We start from the raw sequence: 18,323 nt of genomic DNA, 5'->3' as shown, positions 1-18,323 counted from the left end.
AGTGGCAGGTGTTGTTTTTTTATTGGGGTGAGGGGGAGGAACTAATTTTTAAATATCTATAGAACACTCTGCCAGTCCTTAAATATTTTCCTTAACATATATTAGTTAACTATATTTCTGACCCACTGCTCACTCTGAACCACGATAATTACTTGTTACTAGTGGCTGGCTTTTCAACATGACTCTAGTATGACATGAGAGTTTCTGGTTGAAACCATTAGCTAACTAACAGTAGCCTGAGACTTAGGACAGTTTGAACCACAACTCTATACCTTTCTTTGCATTCCCTTCCTCATCCTATTCTCCCTTCCTTTAAACCAGCACACTAAATCAAAAAATGAAGAAATATATAGAACTTGGGAACTTTCTGCTGCTAAAGGCTGCTGTGCTACAAAGCTGAGGCTATGGATGGGATTTGGAAACTTCTTAAAGTTTATGCTAGCATAGTTTGGCTGTGAAATGATACCTCATTGTAGCTAAATAAAGACATTATGAGGCTGTGAATCTATACAAAAACAAAATCTACACACACAAATGTATATGTTGCTGGTATTATATTAATAGTTATTTCGCCTCTCATATTTCTGGTTTATCTGATGTTTTGGAATAAATATGGGATAAAATATGAGGGTCACTTCAAACATGCAATTACAAAACTTTCATATTTTTTTTCTTGAACTCATAGGCACCATTCCTCTCTTCTGGGTAAAGACAGAGCTTTTATTTTTACAAAATAATAATTAGGGATAATACATCTTAGTTCGAATAGTTTGACTCTCATTCAACATTTGGAATTTCCCACCTCACCCTGGATCCTTTCTGTCTTGGCAAAATGTGACTCTTTTTTTTTTTAAGGAAAAGACAAGTTTTTATAGGCCAGAAGTTAATTGAATGAAAACCTGTATTCTGATGAGTTTGCATTTTATGGTTGATTAACTTGTTTTAATACACCAAAAATGCTTAGGAAACCGAGTTACCATGACACTTAATCTGAGCTCTTAGCTGATTGCTGCAAGTTTCTAGGGATGTCTTCTCATTGACCAAGTTATATTTCCTACTGTGAAGTATTAGAGAAAATGAGCTTAAACTGCAGCAAGAAAGATTTAGGTTAGAAATAAGAACAACTTCCAGAGAAGAGAAAAATTAAACACTAAAATAGATTAAAATGAACATTCATGGAGTCCCTATCCCTAGAGATCCTGAAGGCCAAAGTGAGGCAATGAAAAGAGAGACAGAATAGTCAAAAGAAACCTTAGAGCACTGGTTCTCAAACTTTCTGGTCTTGAGAGTATTTTCTACTCTTAAAAATTATTGAGGACCCCTCCCACAAAGAGCTGTGCTTTCTGTGGATTATATGTATTAATAGTGACTATTTTAGATTAAAATATCTTAGTATTACTGCAGGAAAGTAATTTTGACCTTGAAGATCCCCCTGAAAGATCCTTGGGGATCAACCTTACTTTGAGAACCAGTCCTAGAGAAACTGGGTTTGAGTCCTAACTATGCCACGACTATATGTCATAGGCAACACAATTCAGCCCTGGGATTCAGTGACCTCATTTGAAAACTAAAGGCTTTGCACTAGATGAATTCTAAGTTCTCTTCCAGCTCTAAATCTATGATCCTATGACCAGAGCTTGAAACTTTCACTGCTGTCTGCCAAGTATTTGAGATAATCTAGAAGAAAAAACAAATAATAGCACTTCCCCTTTCCCTAATGTCCTAACTGGATGCTTCTGTTGATATTGCTGTCAGAGCCATCATTATTATGCAATTTTACTCTGCTGACATGGCCTGAAAGGCATTGATTAAAGGAAGAGAAAGTAAAGATGGCCTAAGTGGGAATGAATCAAAGAGGAGAATAGAGGGCTAATGAGGATGCCAGCTTCTATTCTGAACCAACTTCAGTCCATTCTAATAAGTTCTTCACTACCTATGTTTTTACTTTGGTCTCCTACTGGACAGACCTGGAGCTGTAGCCCAGAGCTCACCATGGGTCATGCTGTGGATATGGTGGTCACCCACTTCTTCATGGTTTATGACTCTAAATTGACTGGAACAAAGCATCTTGAGCTATATTTTACAACCTATGTGGCACGATTAGTATGAAACAAAAACTGTCAGTTGTGTGGAGCATTTGAGCTACTTAAAAACTTGAATTCTTTTAGGGATATAGGATGTTCCCAAAGTCTTAGTGAAGTTATAAACTGAGCTTATAACTTATATGAGAGTATATGAGCAGTACAAAGGATCTTAGAGGTCATCTAGTCAAACTCCTCATTTTCCTGAGCTCTGCCTACTCTACATGAAGGGGTCAAGTAGATAATCATCAGGTCTGCCAATTCCTGGTCTTTTCCATTTTTATCACCTCATGGTATATCTTGTCCTATCCATCATTTTTACCCTTATAGAAACCAAGATAAATCAGGAAGTCCTGTTACACCTAGGTTAGTGATTTGCCAGCAATCTAAAGAGTTGAATATAAGAAAAAATATATAACTATTCCTCCTGGTGGTACACCTTCAAATCAATTTAACTCAACAAGCCATTCGTTAAGCTTTTGCTAGGTGCAAGATGATGCAGCTAGAGTCAAAGCATACGAAGAAAGAAGCTAAACGTACCTGCCTTCAAGGAGTTTACATTCTACTATGCTAATCCCAAACATGTAATAATCCTAAATAGACCAGCCACTGAGTACTTCTTTTGAAGTACTTTATTGTCAACTTTGCATGAACCAAATGTGTTTAGCACTATATATCAATTTGTTAGTAGAAAAAGCAGAAGGAAAGTGTTCTCAGAAGACGGGCAAGGGAAGATAAGTGATAGGAAATGGGGACCAGTCATTTGAAGTTGTATTAATATTCTACAATCAGAATTTTGTTTGAGTTTGGGTTTTTTGAGGAAAGGAAGCATCCATGTCTCTTTAAAACCACCATCTTTTTTCCCCACCCACTTCCTGATGATGTCATAAAACATAATTTGGTGTTGCCTAGACAACTTGATAAACATATTGCTATCTAGATTGTTTAATTCCCTTTCCTGAGTGTAATCCATAGGCACCAGGCTTCATTAGTTCAGGTGCTAGCCTCGGGGAACTACTTGTTTTAATTAGAGGAATGAAATGGCATTTTAATTGTGCACAATGATTAATAAACATGCTGAGCTGCTGCATAATGAGCTACTGGGTGAAGAGGTTCCCCCCACCCCATTCCTGATATCTACATTCATTAACCTATAGTTACCCAGTTTGAGAGCCATTTTGTGACCAGATTGCTGGTTTTCTTTTCTCCAATTTTCCTACTATTTCTAAGATAATTAATTAGAACTAAATCCCATTATTTCTGATAATAGAAGTAAGGGATTAGAATGGAGAAAAATTGAGCTTCAATGCCAATTTAAATCCTATGTAACATTTTACAATAATCTAAATAACAAAAGCTATTCGATTAGAAGACATATAATCATAAAGGCTGCTATGGTGAGAAGCTGAATAAACCTCGGATGTTTGTATGGACATACATCCAAACAGTAACCCTCCAAAGAATCATAAGATTATAAGAAGATAGATTTAAGACTGCAATGTACATTGAAGATCATCTAGACTGGTCCAATCCCTGATTTTAAAAATGAACCAACAGAATCCCAGAGGATTTAAGTGACTTACCAAAGGTTGCACAAATGGCAAATTGAGGGGAGAGGAGCATTTGTTAATATGGATCAGTCTCTGTGCTAAATGTTTGAGATACATATGAAAAGCAAGCAAAACCATTTGTGCCCTTGAGAAGCTTACATTCTAATGGTCAACACAACACATAAAGGAGATCTAGAAAGAGAGATGGTATGACTAGAGATGTGCAGAAAGTTCTATGGATGCCTGGTACATAGAAAGATGAAGCCAAAGTTGACCTACCAAAGTCAAACGTGGTTCAAAAACAGTATCCAATTTTCCAGTGGGGAGGGAGTAGAGGTGATAATGCTACTGAAGAGTGCATGGTTGGAGGCATCTAGTGATGTTGATGCTTAGCCCTCAGTAAGATGAGTCCAAAGCTGGCTTCTCAAAGCCAGGATTTGCACCCAGGTCCTCTGACTCCAAGCCCAGCTCTATTTCCATCACACCAACTGGGCAGCAATATAAATCAGTCACTATTACAACATCTGCTTGGGATTTACAATTGCCATTGGCTTCTACTAAACATTAAACATTAACTAAATTTCCTTTTGGTCTTATGTTGATTTTTTTACAAAATATAAAATGTTTCCCAAGTCTAAAATTAACCTGATCAGGTTTGGGAAAATAATCAAAGACAACTGCCATTAACAATATCTGGCTGCTTTTATGATGAACATGATATAACTGGTCATGTTTGTCCTTATTAATGTGATCTTCCCTTCCCAGGGATGTTGCCATGAAGACATTTTTTGCTGGAGGTAACACCTTCATGCTGGAGTTCATGTATTAACCAGAGTGTTCAAGGTCTTTTTTTTCTTAACCCTGGAAGAAATATCCTTCTGGGAGAGAAACCATGTAATAACTAACATTTATATAGCACTTGAAGATTTACAAAGCACTTTACAAATGTTACCTCATTTTATTCTCACAAAACCTTGAAAGATGAATGTAATTATTCTCCCCATTTTACAGATTAAGAAACTGAGGCAGACAGAGGCTAAGTGATGCCCAAAGTCACACCTCGTACCAAGAGGCAAGAGAAGGAAGACTATGATCTGTGCTAGTCCCTCATGCTCCTCCCACTGAGTCATAGTATAATAGTAGAATCATATATTTGGTTTGATGAGTTGGCATAAAATGGGAGTAGCAGGACACTGAGAGTTGCCCCTGTAACAGAAAGTATAGAAAGCAAACAGAACTGAGTCCTTGTGCTGTAGCTGAGCCTTCAGGTAAAGAAGAGTAGGTTGTAGTGGACTAGAGTGGAGAGACAGTGTAGGTGGTGAGATGACAAAGATCTAGTCCATAATCCCTCTCTTCTCTATTTCCCTAGTAATCCTGTTGGATAATCTTCCTCTCTCTGACTAATGCTTTCACTTTTCATTCCCCTCTCACCAACAAGGAGAAAGAAGGAAAGGATTCAATGCTCTCCACCACTGCCATTTATATTAGAGCTTGCTATGATTTATTATAATGTTTGTTTATGTTTGTATATTATTTGAAATTGCTATTAAAGTATATGACTACCTGTAATGATTTTAGTCCCAGCCAAAAAGTACAGGTTTCAAGATGGAGAGAGAGAAGAATCTAAATCAAAAAGGAGAGGAAATTTTCTTCAGCTAATTCTGAGATAGGAAAGAGCTGATTGAGAGAACGTCTGTCATTTTAATAATATTTGAGATATCCTACACTACTTTGGAACCCAGAGAGAGAATTAATAAAGAAATTACCCAGTAGCAATCAGTAGTTGAGGTTATTACATTTTTTTCAGATAAACATATCCTGTGCCCAGCACCCAACCAACACCGCTTGACTACATTAACTTGTATCATTAAGAGTGACTGGAGGGGAGTGAGAACATTTTTTACCTGTAATTTGGTGTGCTAGCTATATCTAAAAGAAACCAAGACTTGATTACAGCCAAGAAGAACCCAACAAATATGGCTGAATATGATTCTACTTTAATGGTAAAATGGTCCAAAATCCCAGAAAAAATGCCTTTCCCATCAAGGATATTTGCAAATACAGTGTCATGGTGGCCTCCTTGGAGCAGTGGCAAATGGTCATATATGTGACAGTTTTAGTTTACTTTATTGGGCATATCCTACAGAGATAATTGTCAGAATTAGGTATCTATGGATTTAGTAGTACAGAGAAAGATTTCAGAATGAGGGCTAAAACTAAAAAGAGTGAGGCAGTTGTATGGAGAGGAAGGATACTCATAAACACACTATATGAGCTACAAGACAGGCACTCTAGTTCTAAGCATATCAAGTATTCTCTGACAAGTCACTTTATTCCCCTAAAATGTATCTCAGGTTAAATCAGTGGTTTATCTCAGTTTCCTTACCTAGAAAGTTAGATAATAATCCTGGATTACACACAAAGCTGGTGTAGTATAAATAATAACAATACATACTCATAAAGTGCTTTATAGAGATATAAGATAATGTGTGTCATGCACTTTGTAAATATATTAATGTAATTTCTTACCACTATTACTCTTATGGTACAGAAGAAATTATCAATGGCATCACTTAGGATTTCTATGAATTCTTATTGCTGAGATTCAGTCTCCAAGATGAGACAGACAGGAATTTTCTGCTTCTCTTTCCATCACATCCATTTCACCATCTGCTCAGTGAGTTCATTTCCCCTAAAGGAAAGTCTTTCTGTTGGTTAACAATTCATTGTATTAAAATCATTGGCATGTATATTTTTAAATAGGGTATTCATGCAAATAGATTGAGCTGGAACAGATTTCCTTGTTAAAATGTGTTCGTAAAAATATTTTTCTTCTTGACTTTTAAAAAATCATACAGGGGATGGTGATTTAGCTTCATTAAAATGGGCCATTAATTTTACTTATAGTCAGGGAAGTTTTCTTTCATTTGAAAAAGTTTTTATCTTTCATTGTTATATCACTTCATATTTAATATTTCCCATCCCATCTCCTACCCAGGAAGTCATCCCTTATAACAATGATTACAAGGAAAGAGAGAAAAAGTAGTTTAGCAACACTAATCAGCACATCAACCAAGTGTAATAATATATGAATGTTTCATACCTGCACAAAAAAACACAGGGAGATATATTTATCCTTTTTTAGGTGCAATCTTGGTCATTTTTAATTGCAGTGCTAAGTTTCATTTGTTTCCCTTTTCTTTTCATTTACATTGTTGTAGTTTCATACATTTTATTTCTGGTCTTCCTTATATAACTTTCCCTCAGTGGATATTTCTTCCTATTCTTTTCTAAATTCTTAATATTCATTATTTCTTATGGTACAATAATAGTCCATCACCTTTATGTACCACAGTTTCTTTAGCTGTTGTCCACACAATAGCAACTATTTCATTTCTTTTATTCTTACTGCCACAAAAATCTAGTTTTTGTTGTAACAGCTTCACTTCTACATTGTTTGATATTGTCAAGTACTCAAACAATCAATTGAATCATGGACTTCTTTGATTTGATAATCTACTATAAGTGATGCAAATTGCCACTCATCCAGGTCTTCCCATCTTGAGTATTGTCTATGATTGCCCGTATGTTCTGTACAGGAGATTCACCAAATACACTGGATGCCTTCCTCACTTTCTACTGGCATTGTAAGTATACCAGTGGAACACAACACCTGTATTCCTGTTATCTCTCATTCATTTTTTAATTTTTTTTTAGATCTGCATTCTTTACCTCCCACCAACCCCCAGGAGAAAGCAAGAAAAATAAAACTCGTTATAAACATGTATAATTAATCCAAACAAATTCCTCATTGGCCATACCCAAATGTGTGTGTGTGTGTGTGTGTGTGTGTGTATCACAATCTGTACTCTGAGTCCATCATCTTTATACCAGGAAGTGAGTAGCATGTTTCATCTTAAATTCTCGGAATTATGGTTGGTCATTGTGTTGATAAGATTTCCTAAGTCTTTATAATATTGCTATTATTGTACTAACTGTTCTAGATCTGTTCACTTTTTTCAGTATCCATGCATACAAGTCTACCCAGGTTTCTCTGAAGTAACTAAGCTGCTAAAGTAAAAGCGAGACTTTTTGTGGCAATTAAAAAAGGAAATTAAGTAGATGCCCATTGTTTTGGGACAGCTAAAAAATACTGTGATACATAAAGATAATGGAATATTGTTTACCATAAGAAATTATTAATATCTCATCATTTCTTACAGCATAATAGTAGTCCATCTTACACATAAACAAAACTTTATGCATTCCTCAAATCATGGACAGTCCTTTAGTTTCCAATTCTTTGCCACAACAAAAAAAAAACTGCTATAAATATTCATGTGCGTATCAATCTTTTCATGTTTCTCTGTCTTCAAGGCATAAGTCCATCAGTGGTATCACTGAGTCCAAGGATTTACATAGCTTAATGACTTTCAGAGTATGGTTTCAACTTGTTTTCCAGAATGGATAGGCCCATTTGCAGTTCTACCAATAGTGCATTCATTTACTTGTTTTCCTAAAGCCACTGAGTATTTTTTATTTTCCTTTTTTGTCAATTTTGCCATTCTGACGTGTATGAAGAAAAAATTCAATTTTTTTTTTTAGTTTGCATTTCTCTAAACATGAGTGTTTTAGAGCATTTTTTTCATATGGTTATTGATATCTTGGATTTCTTCTCTGAAAACTTCCCATGCAGATGCTTTGACAATTTGCCAATTGTGAAAACCATTATTTTTATAAATTTGAATGATATATATATATACATATATATATATATATATATACGTATGCATACATATATATGTATATATGCATGTGTATATAATCTTAGAAATGAGCCCTTTATCAGAAGAATGCTGAAAAAAAATTCCATTTATCTTTTTTCTAATTTTGGTTGCATTGGTTGGTACAAAAAAAATTTTAATGTTATATAATCAAATAGTCCATTTTACTTTCTGTGATGGTAACAACAATGCTGCTTCCTGCTACTGTGGATATGTAAGACCAACAACACCAGCACACAGGAAGGTCGCTAGCACAAGTTCTTTGATCTGCTTTTCTAAGGAAAGCAAGTTTAAGGGGTTAACAATCTTACTTTAATTAACAATACATATATCATTCACTTAGTTACTTAGTTCAGGAGGAAAAGCCAGCACCCTGAACTTCAAAGCAAATACAAACAGAAATTGCAAGCATACCTTGTATAAACAGAGCAAACACATGAGGAAATCAACAGACAGGCCTCTATCTGTCTGACCAGGGAATTATATAGTTACCAACCTCAGATCTTATATATATGTCTCAGGGTCAAGGGGCGTCACAACCATACAACTCAAGCTCAGGTGACCTAAATGCTTCTTCAGGGTCAAAGAGCGTCACAACCATGAGACACAAACTTATGTGAAATAGGCCTTCCCTTGATGTAAGCAGGTCATCAAAGACTCCTGGTTCAATCAAAGATTCCTTAGTGCTGAGAAACATTTCCAAAGCAAATACAACAAAAATTCCACCTTGCTTGCCATTGCATTTGAAATGCAAGACTCATCAAAGGTACTTGATTATTTTAGCATTCTAAAAGAGAAAACAAAAAAGTCCCACCTTAATTACCATAACGGTGATCCTCTCTATCTCTTGTTTGGTTATGACTTCTTGCCCTATCCATATATTTGACAGGCATTTTTTTCTTGTTTCTTTAATTTGTTTTTGATGCCATAGTTTATGTCTCAGTCATGTACCCATTTTGAGCTTATCTTGGTATGTTGTAGGAAATGTTGGTCCATATGTCATTTTTGTCAGACAGCCTTCCAGTCTACCCAGCAGTTTTTTTTTCACACATTGAGTTCCTGTCCTGATAACTAGGATCCTTGGTTTTATCAACATTAGGCTACTGTCCTTCTTTGCATCATCCCTCCTTCTTACATATAACTAACCCATCTCTTCTTCTTGTCATGTAATTCCTTCATCATCTGTGTTGGATCTCCTCCATCACATGCTGAATCTCTTCCATCATGGTGCTGAATATGTTTGGTAAGGATACATTTCCAAGTTTTATGGTGCTCCTAATGGTTTATTACCATAGGGTCCTGAACAAAGTTATTCTGGTACTATATCTCTCAAGGCAACTTGAATGATTTTGCTATATGGATGGGAGACGTTATGTTATAAACAGTGGTGTTTTGTCCTAGTGAATCTTTTTTTCATAAATTACGAACAACAATAACAATGGAATCATTCTCTCCATGTCTCACTATATATTTTTTCTTATTGTCTGTGGTACCCTTAAGAATGATCTAGTTTCATCCTTCCTTTCTTGCTTCCTAGCCATCTTGGTGGCAGGTCTCTGGCTGAGGGTCCTCCCACACTGCAGGCAGGAAGATGGTGGCCTCAAAGAAGACAAAAAAGTCACCATCAACTCAAGGTTCCAGCTGGCCATGAAAAGTGGCAAATACGTGCTAGGCTACAACAGACCCTGAAAGTGATCTGACAAGGCAAAGCCAAATTGGTCACCTTAGCCAACGACTGCCCAGCCTTGAGGAAATCAAAGATTGAATATTAAGCTATGTTGGCCAAAACTGGTGTACATCACTATAGTGGCAATAACATTGAATTGGGTCCAGCATGTGGGAAGTGCTACAGAGTATGTACACTGGCTATCATTGATCCAGGTGATTCTGATATCATTAGAAGCATGCCAGAACGGACCAGTGAGAAGTTAACTACACAAAAGTATACTTTAATAAATGGGCCAAAACTTGTTTTAAAAAAGAATGATCTAGTTTCCTTGTTTGTTTCTTTTCAATATCAATTTTATTATTTATATTTAATGTGAGATTTTAATTGTGCCTTGGTTTTTAAGTTGCCTGAAATATAAAGTATTATGTTTCTTCCTGAAATTTTCATTTCATGTATCTATATTTTAAGTACGTTTCTTATATGTCAAAAAATATTGGGTTTTGTTTTCTTATCCATTACACATTTCTTTTTTCTTTTTTTGGATATGTTAATCCATTCACATTTAAGGCTGCAGTTGTCTGGGTTTTTTCTGTTTCACTCATACACATAGACATTTATGTCTATTTCCTAGTTTCAGATGATAAGATCATAGATCTATGGCTTGAAGATATCTCAGAGCCATTTATTCCAACCTCTTCATTTTATGAATGAGGGGACTGAGGCATAAATAGAATAAATGACTTATTCAGCATCACACAACCTGTAGGTGTCAGAGATGAGATTTGAACCAAGGTCTTTTTAACTCTATTTGCTATGCCACAGTGCCTCTCAAAAACAATGTAATAAAATGAACTATAGCATGGTATGATGGAGAACTGACTTTGGAGTCAGAGAACCTGAGCTTAAATCCTGCCTCTGTCACTTGCTACTTGTGTGAAATTTTGCAAGTCACTTCAACTCTTAGGGCCTCAGTGTCTCCATCTGTAAATTAAGAAGGTTGAACTTGCCTGCCTCTAAAATCCCTTCCAACTCTAAAACTGTGATCCCATGATTTAAAATATGAGATAATACAATATAGCACTTAAATGTATGTTTATATGCATATATAAATATATAATACATAATATCTGTATTATAGATTACAAAATAACAAAATAAACACAATATAATATAAATAATAAACATGTATACATTTATTATGGATAGGAATATACATACATATAAGCACATGAAATTAGCTCTTCTTTTAATCTCTGTAATTTCTTTTTCTTAGCTTCATTGAAGCCAGGTGTCCTCTTTCTTAAAGTTTCTGTTTTGTTTCACGGATTTTCTAAATCTATTGTTTGCTAACTTTTCTCAATATTTCAGGGCAATTTTTACATCAATCTTCTTTGAAAAAAAATTTTCATTCAGTAAAAACCCACGCTCTCTTCCATCCTACACCCACCAAAAAAGAATGAAAAACCCCATTATAAATATGTGTAGTCAAGCTAAATAAATGTCTACCTTGGCATATATCACACATATGTGTATGTATGTATATGTATGTACACATAATTATATGTGTGCACACATACATAAAGACATATAGTGCATATAGGCATACACACATATACATATATATATTGCATTCCACAGACTGAGCCTTTCATTTCTCTGTAAGGAGGTAGGTAGCATGTTTTATCACTACTCAGCTGGAATTACAATTGCTCATTACATTGATAGGATTTCTTGTTTTTCAGAGTTTTGCTTTTACAATATTATCCCTGTGGAAATTGTTCTCATGGTTCTGTTTACTTCATTATGCATTGGTTTGTACATATCTCTCTCAGTTTCTCTGAAACAATGAACTAGACTCATATCTAAATAATAAGAAAACTAGGAAATTTAGAGGAAATATATCCCCTGACACAAAAATGCATCTTCTTTATGTCAGTATTCTTGTAGGGAAGGGAAGAGAAGAGAAAGGAAAGAAAGGGAAGGAAAGAGAAAGGAAGAGGGAAATTCTGCTCAATAATATCAAATGACTTTTTAAATAAGGAGCTGCATAGTCAACAAATTGGTTCACTTGAGTCATGTTACACATCCTTTGCAGAATTCAAATTGGTTCTCTATGGATGATGTGGTCTACTAGGTCAGTGGTGTCTAGCTCAAATAGAAATAGGGCCACTAAATCATACATAAGGATCCTTACAATTGCATATTGACTTAAAAAAACACATAATAACATGTGTTTTCCATTGTATTTGTTTTCTTTTGTTAAATATTTTGTTAATCATTCCCCAATTACATTTTAATTTGGTTGGAAATACACTTAGGAGTATCACAGTCCTTTAATTTGCATCAAGCCCCAGGATATTATAGAACCTCTCTGATGACATCCATGAGAATGCACAGATTAGCCTAACAATAAATAAGGGGGAAAATGGAAGAAAAATGACTATTGTCCAGCTTTTGACATGTAGTTGGAGGGGAAGTCCATTCAATTAGTGCATTAGTAGTTATATCTTAGGCAGCACAACAGATGGATGATATGCTAGTCCCAGATCTAAATATGAGAGAAAAGGCTTGGATTGTATTTGGGAAAAGTATCTCACATTTGCAGTGGTCAAAGGATGCTCCCTGCAATAAAATTGTATTTTCTTTACATGAGCATTCTCCCAGCAATGTCGGAAGGTTGAGAATCCTGGAAAACCACAATCCCTGAAAAATCAAACTTGAGGATGATCCAAAAGCAATGGAAACCAAAGATAAGCATATCTGGGAAAGAAATTGGTTGAAATTGGCTGCAGCATATTCCTGAAGAACTACTTCAAAGTACAGTAGGTAACAAAAACAAAGGATAGCAGACAGCCCACAGACTGTACCCATGAAATATAAAAATTCCTGAAAATATTTGCATATCTCATTCCAGGTGGGTTCTGACAAGGCAAAGTTTAGATGGACTATCACTTCCTTATCACAGGAAGATAGTCCTCTTTGAATGTACCTCAAGGTCACATTAGCTAATTTGGCTGTCATACTACTCTCTTAACTAACACTGAATCGGTAATCCACTAAGACCCCAGACCTTTATCAGACAAACTAGTACCTGTCTCTCTCCTCTTGTACTTATGAAGTCATTTTTCAACCCCAGGCATAAGATTTGATATTCATTCTTCTTAAATTTCATTTTATTACAGATATGCCAGTGTTCTAGACACTATTTTATATATCTCTATTATTTGCTCTTCCTTCACCTGTATAGTGATAATAATAATCATCGTTATTATAATAATGGCATTTATAATACATAGTGTTTTAAGGTTTGTAAAACACTTTACAAATGTCTTATTTGGTATTTGTTTTAATTCTTAAATCTAGATTGATTGGCAAGTCCTCTGTGTACCCATATTGTCTCTTGCGACAACTGACTTTTTCCTATCTGAAACTGCTTCTTTTTCTGCCTTCAGAATTTTATTATTGAAAGGAGTTCATTCCTTCTGTATTGATTTCTATAAAATTTTAATCCCTTGTACTTCCAAAACCTAAGGTATATGTCTAAGTTTTCCTCTCCTATTTTATTATACACTCTGTGGGGGGCAGGGTGATGAGAGAGTCATTATAACACTCTCCTGCCAAAGTTTCTCATCATTTTCAATAAAGTAACCAGTTACTCCTTATTAGTGACAATCAGATACAGGATAAAATTCCTCCTCATTGTTTTCTTCACCTTCCAAAGGATGAGATTATCTTAAGGCAAGTCATGAAGCTATTAGGTACTTTCTCTGCCAAAAGCAGAGAAAGCTGCCAGCAGATGTTTTGATAATCTGCATCCCCCAATACTGCTATATCATGTCAATATCAGGCTTATGATCTGTCCCTGACTCCTCATCTCCTTTAGCTGATCAGTTAATCTACGGTGACCACCAAATCATTTCAGCTTCTCTCTCCATTAATCTTTACCTAAATATTCTCCATTATGTTACCTTTCTCCATTCTCTGCACTTTTGAATATAAATATATTCCATTTAACATACAATCTTTTGCTTATCTTATTTCTCTTGAATAACATATCTATCCAGAGCCATATTCCCATCATTGGTTCTATCTGACCAAATCTCAGGGATACGTATGTCCATGATATTTCTTTAATGAAAATTAAATCAACAACACATATTTCAGTCTCTAAAGCCTTTAAAGCCAGGAATATTGTAAACTATCTTATTAAAACTTGGATTCAAACACCAGTGCCCTCTGCTCCCCAATAGTTTTCCCACATGGTTGTGTTTCCTAATCATTATCACTTATCATTTTAGCTATCATTATATGTTTTTCATTATTCCTCTGTAGAACTTTAGGGCCCTCTAGAATTTTGGATTTGCCTGTCTTTTCTATTAACTCTTTTAAATCACCTTTTCAAATTCTAGAATGTGTCTGACTATTCCTTTCTTTTCTTCTATAACAAGAATTCTAAGAAGAAAAGCTTCCTTCCCCAAGGTTCCTTCTATTTTATTTCGTCAGGCAGTTCATGGCCAGACTACTCTGAGTTCCTACTCTGACAGGATTGACTGCGTAGATCAGGAGAATACCCTAGCTATAGTTTACCTAGATTTTAGGAAACAATTTGAAAAAATATCTCGAGTGGACAAAATAAAGGCATATGCTAACAAAAGCATAGTTGAGTGAATTCAGAACTGGAAGAATGGGCTACGCTCAAAGTCAACTTGGAAGAAGATCTCAAGTTCCCTAGGCATCAGTGCTGTTTAAATTTTCCTTTGTTGTTGGTGGCGGTGTCTTTTTTTTGTTTTGTTTTGTATTTTGGAGGAGGTCAGTATAGCTATCCAATGCCATATTTGAGTCATGGGTTATATTTCCCAAAATCTAAGTAATACTTATGCTCATTATGTTTATTTAATGAAAATCAAATCAGTGATATATTTTTCATGCATTGTATTTTCTTTCCAAGTACCCAGAACTTGCTAATGACTTGGATAAATACATAGATGGTATGTTTAGCTTAAGATATATTAGAATCTTCTTTCGATGATCAATTTTCCTCCTAACTTTGGAAGAATGAAGTTGTCATTAAGCCAAGCCAAGAATGTATTGTTTACTTTGTTTCTGATGGAAGGAAAGAACCCCAAGAGATGTCTGTATGGTTTCATCATGGAATTGCAGAGTCAGAGAATCTTAGAGTAGGAAGAAAATTCAAATGACATGTTTTTCAGACCCTTCACCATCCTGATCACATACCAATGGATGCTCTCTAGCTTTCTTTCTTTTAATAACTCCCAGAATTAAATAAACTATCCCATATGGGTTCCAACCAGGGAACTACAGTATGTCTATTACCTCCTTAATCTTGGACTGCATGCCTCTCAATACCACCTAACAATGAAAGTGTATTTTTACTGCTTTGTCACCCTCTGGATTCATATTGAGCTTAATATCCACTGAAATCTTCAAACCTTTCAGTCAAACTGCTAAGAAGGAACATCTCTTCCATCTTATACTTATTAAGTTGATTTATTTAAGCCCAAGTGGGAATCTTCATATTAATCACGAAGTTCTAACTTGTTAACATCTTTTTGAATCCTGACTGTCAGTATGTCAGTTTTCTCTGAACTTTGTTATCTATGAACATGATAAGTCTGCCATTAATTTCTGTATCCAAGTCATTGAAAAAAAATGTTAAATAGCACATGGACAAGCACAGAGCCCTAGAGTACTCTGAGTGAAGAACATTAAGACTACTAAAATGATCCTGTTAATGTATGTCTTGTTCCAATTCAGTTAACTTTTCCTCAATGAATTTGGGTGCTCTGCCAGTTGGTATGGAGATTGGTTTGTTATCTATGGAAATGTTAAGCAGAATATAATTTACCTTATTATATCTTTTGATATGGTCATTTTTATTTTTGTTTTGTTTGATAGCATGATTGCAATTTTTGCCTTTGGGGATTCATCTGACACAGCAAATTTTGTTTCAGTCTCCCATTTTTATTCTGTATGTCTTTACTTTTCAGACATTTTAGAGAATATACAAAAATGTTAGCTTTTGTTTTCTTATCCATTCTATCACTCTCTTTTGTTTTATTGGATTGTTTGGTCCACTCTCTTTCAAGGCTATAATTATCAGGTCTGTTGCTCATTTATCAAACCTGCCTTTCTCTTTCAAAGACCATGTTTTGAAATAGTAGCAATGAAGAAAATACCAACTACGTCCTTAAAGTCTTTAGCTTTCTAACCAAATCATGACAATCCTTAGCAATGCTTCCTATATTCTTTCTAGCAATGCCATTTCACTCACACAAATGACCAAAAGTTAGTAGTGATCATCTATCCAATAAATCTAGTAAGATATTCCATAATGTTGTGAGCACAGTCTGGGGATAAAAAAATACCTCCCTGTTGTTATCAGGACCACGAATACCTGCCTCAATAATCTCCCAATACCTCACCAACACCACCACCTTGGGGAGTAACTAATCAACACTGCTGATCTTTTCGTATTTTGATATTTATTGGACAATGTCTCACCTGATGGCACCTTGGGACCAATATAATCATTCTTTTGAGAACAGACATTTGATTCTTTTTCAGCATTCCACTTTATCTTTTTTAGTGGAAAAAAAGAACCTAAGAGAGTGTCCATCGATTGGGGAATGGTTAAGTAAATTATGGTATGAATATTATAAGAAATGAAGGGACAGTTTCAAAGAAACTTGGGAAGACTTCTGTGTACTGAGGCAAAGTGAGAAGAAACAGAAGAATAATTTATATAACAACACTACTAAAATGAACAATTTTAAAAAATAAGAATTCTTATCAATGATTGCAATGTCCAACCCTGATTCTAATGAATCTATGATGAAGAATGCTACTCATCTCCTGACAGAGAGGTCATGGACTAAACATGCAAAGTGAGACAAATGTTTCTGGATATAGGCAATATGGCAATTTATTTTGTTTGCCTGCTTCTTTGCTAAAAGGTTTTTTTTTTCTTTTTTCCAGTGATGGAAGTGGGTGGAAGGGGGAGGGGAGAAAGTCTTATAATTAAAAAGAAAAGAACAAAAACAAGAAACTTTTATTGATAGCTTAGCTGTAAGAGTTCTGTGGTCCCTCTACCCCTACCTTTTTAAAAATGTGTCCACTATTCATCTTACGTCTAGAAGGGAAAACAGGCTGTGTTTTGAGTGCAATAATTTGGCTAATATCAAAAAGCAAATATCACACACTCTATGAAGGTCAATGAAATATTTGTTCTACTCTCGCAGAGTTGTGGAGCCTGTGGCCTTGAGGCCACATGTGGCTCTCTGAATCTGATTTAGTCAAAGTGCCGCACTTGAGGACCCAGAAGGTCAGATGTGGCCTGAGAACGTAGGTTCCCCACCCCGTGATAAGTATCTGGAATTGAAATCTTCAATCCTCTAGTAATTCCTATGGCCTACTCCCCTGGAGAAATAATCTAGTCATTGCTTGTAGGGTTCTTCTAATCCAGAATTGGCCATCTCAGTTCAAATAGAATCACTTATAAATTTTGAAGGAAATAGTGACATATCTGGTTTGAGAAGAATCTCACAAAATTTTTGGAAATTTAGACTCCTCGCTCTGTTCTGTATGTTGTATTCTAAGATTGGATTTCTCCATTAACATAGCCCAGTTTTCCTACTTTCGCTTTTGACTATTATCAAAAGGATCAAATTACACACTATATATAGAATATTTTGTAACTACAAGATCAAAAACTGCAGTATGAATGTAACAGTGTTATATTGTTGTTGTTATCTCATTCTCATCATGTGTGATGTAGTTCCCATGGAAATGGTCCTGGGACAAGTTGTTATCTGCAATTATTTGCTTATAATTGCTTTTTGACAAATTATTGCATAGGTGGATAAAATAACTGGTTATTATAGTTGAATAAAAATATTAGGATGCAAGGCATGTGCTATAGACTCACTGAAAACATCCTCAGTACAACTCCAATACAAGACAAGACAACAAGGATATAACATACTTCATCGTGATCCCATGTTATTTTGGTTTCTTCTGCTGGGTCTCTGAATTTTGAAAGCTTTTTGTTCCAACTAGCTGAATATTAAAAGAATTTCATAGAATTGTAGATTAAGAAGCTGAAGGGACCTTAGAGGCCATCAAGCCCAACCCTGTCATCTTATGGATCAGGAAACAAAGGCAAAGTGAGGTAAAATGACTTATCTAGGGTCACACAGCAAGCAAGGATCTAAGGTAAGAT

The sequence above is a fragment of the Trichosurus vulpecula genome, chromosome 3 (assembly GCF_011100635.1).
Source record: "Trichosurus vulpecula isolate mTriVul1 chromosome 3, mTriVul1.pri, whole genome shotgun sequence".
Taxonomy (NCBI): Eukaryota; Metazoa; Chordata; class Mammalia; order Diprotodontia; family Phalangeridae; genus Trichosurus; species Trichosurus vulpecula.
This window is presented reverse-complemented; position numbering follows the sequence as displayed.